Source organism: Oreochromis aureus, linkage group 18 (genome assembly GCF_013358895.1).
Source record: "Oreochromis aureus strain Israel breed Guangdong linkage group 18, ZZ_aureus, whole genome shotgun sequence".
Taxonomy (NCBI): domain Eukaryota; kingdom Metazoa; phylum Chordata; class Actinopteri; order Cichliformes; family Cichlidae; genus Oreochromis; species Oreochromis aureus.
In genome coordinates, this window is record NC_052959.1 from 33,848,028 (window position 1) to 33,856,061 (window position 8,034).

At 35.4% G+C, this 8,034-nt stretch overlaps 1 long non-coding RNA gene across 1 annotated transcript; it reads left to right on the top strand.

Moving 5' to 3' along the window:
• Positions 1-4,367: 4,367 nt before the first annotated feature.
• On the top strand, positions 4,368-7,827 carry LOC120434205. Its single transcript, XR_005608989.1, has 3 exons — positions 4,368-4,438; positions 4,645-4,719; positions 7,766-7,827. It is a non-coding gene; the product is annotated as an uncharacterized LOC120434205 (long non-coding RNA).
• Positions 7,828-8,034: the final 207 nt, after the last annotated feature.

Here is an 8,034-nt window from a genome sequence, read left to right on the forward strand (position 1 = left end):
TGTTAAGTTGACAGGAAACACGTCGAGACCGCCGTATAGGGCAAATGTGTTAGAGCTTGTAATTAAATGTGGGCTTGAAAAGAGGAAGCAAATTTGGGGTGTAGCAGGTAGATTGAGGGCAGCTCACAGCCCGGCGTAAACGCAAGGTGCTGTCACACAGCTTAAGTTATTTGTTTGATTTATTTTATGACAAAATAATAAGGAAACATTGAACATATACAACACATTGAGGAGACAGATAGGGTTGGCCAATCGAAAGGTTTTGTTTGTTTAGCATGATCTCTTTTGTTATATTTTAGCGTTTAACCTGGAAGATGCCTCTCTGGAGCTTCTCTCCTGATGCTACCCCACCAAAGACACTCATCCATAGAGACTATGTCAGCTCCCAAACAGACAACAACAAACTAAGACTAGCAATAAACAATCTAAACATAAATAATAACAAATAAAGAACAATACAGAATCCAAATCTGAACCGAAGAATAAAATAGTGAAATGTGGATCATTAAATATTAGGTGTCTCTCTTAAAAGTCTCTGTTAGCTAACGCCAAGCGGTCGCAGCAGATGGCTGCCCGTACCTGAGCATGGCTCTGCCGGAGGTTTATTCCTGTTTAAAGGGAGTTTTTCCTTCCCACTGTTTCCAAAGTGCTTGCTCAATAGGGGGTCACAAGATTGTTGGGCTTTTCTCTGTATCTATGAAGCGCCTTGAGGCAATTTTTGTTGTGATTTGGCGCTATATAAATAAAATTGAATTGGATTGTATTGAAGTAAACGTAAATTATAGTTATAAATTAGGAATTAGTTCATTTCTCAGGGGAGAAATGAAAAAGGGGGACTGGTGTTAGGAATAAAAGAAATATTTTTAATGTGTATCTGCTCATTATCTTGTTTTATGTACTTTAATAATGAAGGCTGGCTTGTAGAGCAAGGCCACCTTTTACTCACAAACAAGTGCTCAGCCAGACTGAAAACAGGAAGTTTTAGTGCACAAGGCATATTATTAAATATAGACACAAAAAGAGGAACTCCCCATATAAACAACGTTCAAAACTGTGTGATGTGTAAAGTACCGAAATAACACCATATAAGTCACAGCTGATGATTCTAATGTTAGAACTTACCAAGGTGAGGAACAAAGCACAGTTATGCTTTATTAATATTCACTTATTACAATGTTCCACATTTCCTTGCCTTTTTAGTAATTTTAAGGCTTTTTAGACTTTTTTTGGTTGTTTAGCAGTAATGTTTCTGCCTATTTATTTCAGCCCATGAAATCGAATGCAGATCTTTTTGATGTGAGATTTACATAAATCTAAGTAATTTTGTTTGTCATTGTCATTAATGTTGTTGCTGTTGCTGTTTTTGTGCAGTTTACAATCATATAAACCTAGCAAACATCAGTCAGCACAGTGCCTAACCTAAACAGATTCTTGCTTTATTCACATATATTATATGTAATTATATATACTTGTACATTGTACCTAGGATTGCAGCCACTTGGCCCCGCCCCATTGTTATGACAGCTCTGATTGTACTTATACAGTGCATAAGAACAGTGAACAGGTTGCCACATTAATGTATTTTTAAGTGACTTGTTTGTAATACATGAATTTTTCTCTTACAGATGTCAAAGTCTCAACCTCATGCTGCCCTCCCCCATCCTCCTAAAGTAAGTATTTGTTGTTGTAGTTTTTATGCAGTGTTTGTGTCACATGCTAATCATAAATATTGAAATGATAACTGTTTTCTAACAGATTTTCCCAAACACTAGCTATGTTTGTTGTCATTCAGACCAGTACTACTAGACATTGCTTAGTGGTCATGCATGTTTGGCAAGCTTGTTATGAGACCAAAACAGTAGGCCTGTCACAATAATCTATGTATCGACTTATTGCACAATATATGTACTAGTGGTGCAATGGATCAAAAGTCTCACGGTTCAGATCGGATCTCATTTTTTTTTGTCACAGATCGGATCAATTTTCGCATCGGCAGAAGAAGAAAAAAGAAGACAAAAATTTATCTCACCATTTACTTATTTAAGTATGTTTTGCCTATTAAAAAACATTAAACTCAAGACTCATTCCACGCAATTATATAAAATCGGTTCGGATTACGGCTCAACCGTGATTCGTTGGAACACTAATATGTACATGACCGCAGTAATTGTTTATGATGCAATGTATCTGCCATTATATTTACATAAAAAATTAAAAATATAATAATAACAACACAATAAAATAAATTAAAAAAATTTAAATAGGGATTGTGTTTTTCTGCAAAATATCTTACTTTTCAGAGGAAAATGGGGAAAAATCTGTAGATGGAAAAATCTCCATAAAAGTTCTTTGTGCATTTTTTTTTCTATTTGTTAGAAAATGTACTATTTACTATTTATTCAAGTTTTTAAGGTAACTAATATTTTGATACCTAATTTCCATGATCTAAATATTTTTAGAATTAGATGTTGGTTTGTCAATTGAACGTGTGTAGATCTTGTATTATTATGGTGTTATATTATGATTATACATTCAATGGCATAAAATGGTCTTAAAATGACAATGACATAACTTGTCGCAATTGTTTATGGGGCAATATACCGACCAACAAAAAGTTGTTATCATAACAGGTCTACAAAACAGACGGTTTTATGATTGATAAATTCAAAAATAAATACATTTAATTTCTCTGAGATTACATGCAGTACTATACTGTAAATTTAAATCTCTGCATTTAGCATCCGACTAGAAGAGTCACAGTTACTGCCTTTTTTTTTTTTTTTTTTTTACAAATACCTGTACTATTACTAACACATTTACTGTTTTACTTTTAGCCTGTGGATAAAAATGCAGATGTCCTTAATGCAAGTTGTGCATTTTTATTACATCATATTATTTTTATTATTATTTGTTTATTATATTTTACATTCAAATATGGTAAATGGACTGGTTCTTATATAGCGCTTTTCTACTCTTTCTGAGCCCTCAAAGCACTTTATACAACTAATTCATTCACCCAATCACACCCATTCACGCAAGCACTTTCTTCTGAGCTCTTAAGTGCTAAGTATCTACCATTCATACTCATTCACACTCCGATGGACGCATCGGAGAGCAACATGGGGTTAGTATCTTGCCCAAGGATATTTGGCATGCAGACTGGAGCAGCCTGGGATCGAACCACCAGCCACCAACCTTCTGGTTAGTGGCTTACCTGCTCTGCCACCTAAGCTACAGCCACCCCCCCTCACCCCGCTCAAGCTTCTTAGTTAAATAAGCTTGATTGCTAGTAGATAAAAAATAGTTCACCTATAATTGGTATTCCAGATTAATTTCTCACCTCTGATTGAATGCCTTTGTTTGTTGGCCTTTTTTGACCATAACAAGACATTTTTGCAGGATATATATGGTGAATTTATATGCATAGATACAGTCGTAGTGCTTGACATATGCACAGAGCAGTAGATGGACTAGGAGGGAAATAATGACCATCATGATGTTGATTGCTGATGTCAGTATATATATTTTAGAGGAATGTTTTTGTTTTTTTTTCACCCAAAATGAACTACATTGCTTCAGAAGAGATTTATTACCCTACCGGATTCTTATATATCAGTGATTCCCAAAGTGTGGGGCCCGCCCCCTAGGGGGGGCGCAGCGCTATTGCAGGGGGAGCGCGGCATGAACAGGGGGGGTATGGGGACAACACGCTAGCACGTGGCGCCCACACAAACGCAAAGCAGGAGATGAAGCGTAGCTGAATATGTTTCCAAACCAACTTCATTCTGAGCCAAAGACTAGAAAATATGGTAAAGCAGATCTTCCCTTTGGTTTCACCTGCACAAGTGCTGAGGTAGGTCTCCCTGCATAATTAGTTTTCCCTGCGTCGGGAGTTATAGCAATGTTGAACATTATTACACAGGAAAGAAAAACAACTACATGTAAAATAATTACACCATGATGCCTCTGCCTTTCTAAATGCAGGGACAGTAACTGCCTGTATATATAAGCGTGTAAAACCTGCAGAGTCAGATTAACAGTATTTTGTCTCTATCTGCCATTCTGCAATTTATCCCATGTAAACAATAACATGCGCACAGTGTGCCGTGAAAAAAGGCACATACCTTTGACATTGCGACAAACTGTATTCCTTGTCCAAACGTAAACGCAAAAAAAGGAGTTTAAAAAAAATCTCAGTTCTCGGTGATTCGATACGCCGTTTACATGTGGCCGAAACAGCAGCGCGTTCAAAAATGGGTGGGGGGCGCGAACATTTTTCTTGTAAAACAAGGGGGCTCAGCAAAAAAAGTTTGGGAACCACTGTTATATATTGTTCTGTTTTTTGTATGTTTGTTTTTGTTGTTTTCAGGTTCAATGGTGCGTGTTTTTCTAATGGCCGCCTTCCCACTGGAGGTTTTGATCCACAGCAGTTTAAAAGGTAAACAGCTTTAAAGTCAGTTCAAATGGTTAGCTAGTAATATTTTTAAAAGCCTACTTCTCTGTCACCAGTTTCTTTACTAAAAAGTACTCATAAAAGTAGCTCTCAATAGCATATCATTGTAGTTCAAATGTTTAGTTGAACAAATATCACATTTTTGGAAATCTAAAACTAGTCAGACACTAAAATGTTCATGCTTTTTATAGGTGGACAGAGCAAAACGGACATCGGCGCAGAGCGAAGAACTGCCCTTGATAAGGACACTATGACAGCCATATACAGTAAGTGAAGACTTTTTGTGTATCTAAAATTGCATAAAGCACAAGCAACTTACTTTGCAACCATTAAAAAAAATTGCACATATAGGTGATGATGCATTGTAGTGGCTGATCTCAGACAAAGAGGGTCAGATTTGTGAATGCTGGAGGGTAAGGAGAGATGACCAAAAGGGGTGTTAGTATTACTGTAATGTGAACTGGATAGACTTTCCATCGAGGGAAAAAAAAGGAGATAAAATTATGTGCAAAATATATCTGTATTAATATCTGTATCTATTAGGAGTGCAACAATACTCGTATCGGTATTGAACCATTCGATACAGTGCTTTCGGTTCGGTACGCATATGTATCGAACAATACAAAATTTTTAATTTGTTTTATCAAGTTTTCTTCTGACGATGCAGTCTGTGTTGAGCGCTCAGTGGATCTGCGTTCGACTACTCCGCCTAGTGCACTGTCGAGTGCAGATCCACTGAGCGCAGTGCAAGCTAGCAAGACAGAAGCTAAGCTCAATGCAACATGGCAACTGCCCCAACGCTACCCGAAATTGAAACTCCCCCACCCTCATTCAATCTGGCGTTTGGAACTATCTTGGTTTTCATGTGAAGCATGACCCTGATGGGAAGCGCGTCATGGACAAAGGTAAAACAAACGACGCAATGCTCAATTGGTGGGAACTAGTGCGTTAGCGCAGTTAGCTTGTTAACATGTTGACGCTGTCTAGCTCCACGCACCGAGTCGATCCGCGGTAGCTCGTTAACGGACATTTGCCTCGTTATGGCGTTAACATCATTTTGACGAGATTAACGCTGACAGCACTACTGGGAACACAATTTCAGTTCAGTTCAGTTCATTTTTATTTCAAACATATACATTCACCAACATTTCATAAAATCATTCCATGCAGTTGTTCGCAAAGGAGTATGCTGAAGTATATACTTATTTAGCCCTACCCCCTCAGGTTTACATCCTCATCATCTAAATTTGAACAACAAAACGTTTACAATGCCTTCAACTTAGAACATAATAACATCACAAAAAAATAAAATAAATTAAAAAAAAATTGTCATGTTCAACAAAAAAATCAAGAAAATAAACATCAGTTTGACTGCTGTCTTGGGTTAATTGCATTTTCTTCATTCTTATACTTATTTAAAATTTATTTTTTGAGTTTTATTTTAAACTGGTTTATATCACTACTGACCTTTATTTCTTCTTTTAACTCATTCCAAAATTTAACTCCTGCTATTGAAATAGACATCCTTTTCAATGTTGTTCTTACTTTTTGTAATTTTAAATTCCACTTCCCTCTAAAATTATACCTCCCTTCTCTTTCTAAGAACCATTTACTTATTTCGATTGGGAGCATCCCTTTCCTTGCCTTATATATTATTTGCACTGTTTTAAACTTCACCAGATCCTGGAATTTTATAGCTTGCGTCTTAATAAAGAGCGGGTTTGTGTGAGCCCTATACCCCTCCTGATTTATTAGTCTAATAGCCCTTTTCTGCATTATAATTATAGTCTGAATATTACTTTTATATGTATTTCCCCAAACCTCTACACAATAACTCATGTATGGTAATAGTAAAGCACAATATAACATATACAATGTTTTCCTATCCAAAAATTGTTTTACTTTCCCCAAGACAGCAATGCCCCGTGCTAACTTTCCCTCACATAAGTGATGTGTGATTTCCAACAGGCCTTATGATCAATGATCACACCAAGAAATTTTATGGTATTAACCCTTTCTAGATATACATTATCAACACAAATTTCAATATTAATGTTTTTCTTATAGTTTCCGAATAACATAAATTTTGTTTTATTTAAATTTAAGGACAATTTGTTTCTATCAAACCACTTCTTTAACATCTTTAACTCCTGTGTGATCACCTCCAAAACCTGTTGAAATTCCACACCTGAACAAAGTATATTGGTATCATCTGCAAAATTACAAACTTTAGTATCTTCGATACTTTACAAATATCATTTATATACATAATAAACATTTTTGGTCCCAATACTGATCCTTGAGGTACTCCACATTCAATATCCATCAGTTTAGATTTAAACTCATTTATTTGTACATATTGCTGTCGATTCATCACATAGCTTTTTATCCAATCTAATACCACACCCTAAACCCATATTTTTCCAGTGTGATTATTAGAATTTTGTGGTCAACAGTATCAAATGCTTTTTAGATCTAGAAAGACTCCAAGTGCATACTTCTTCTTATCCATACATTCAGTTATTTCTTCCATTAAATCCATCAATGCCAAAACTGTTGATCTGTTATTTCTAAACCCATACTGGCAATTTGCCAACAATTCATGTTTATCCACAAAGTTATCAAATCTCTTTAGAAATAGTTTTTCCAGTATCTTAGAAAACTGAGAGAGTACCGACACTGGTCTATAATTTGTAAAACAATGCTTTTCACCTGATTTATAAATGGGAATAATTTTTGCAACTTTCATTTTTGTGGAAAACCCTTCCTGGAAAGACAAATTAAAAATATATTGTAGCGGTTTTACAATACCATCAATTACTCTCTTTACCGTTACCATATCAATATCATGACAGTCAGCACTTGTTTTGTTCTTAAGTCCACTGACAATATCATATATCTCCTTCTCTTCCACTGCTCTTAAAAACATTGAACTTGCATTCCTTTCAATGTTTCCTCCAGTCTCCCTTTCTATCATATCAACCTTTATTTCTGCAGCCAATTTTGGCCCTATATTTACAAAAAAATCATTGAATCCATCTACTACTTCGTTCATTTTAGTAACAGTATTTGTCCTTCCATAAAATACCCAGGGTAGTCATTAGTCCTTGGTCCATTTTTATTATACTATTTAATACCTTCCATATCCCTTTCATGCTATCTTTATTATCTTCTAACTTTTGATGAAGTATTCTTTTTACAAGTTCTCATTATGTTAGTTAATTTATTTTTATACTTTTTATATTTCTTTTCAGATTCTGTAGTTCTCTTTTTAATGAAATCTCTATATAAGGTGTTCTTTTTTTTTTACAGGCATTTTGCAGTCCCTTCGTCATCCATGGTCTTCCTGTATACTTATCTTTCCTGTTGACTTCAATGAGTAGGCTGTTTTCTCTAATAAGGCCATGAATATGCTTAAGAATGCCTCATAGGCTTTATTGACATCCTTGTGTTTATATACAATAGTCCAATCTTGTTTTATTAACTCATTTTTAAGACACTGCATTGTCTTTTCTGTTCTAATTGTTTTATATATCGTCTTACATTCATTTCTGTGAACTTTATAGCAACAGTCATAAGTT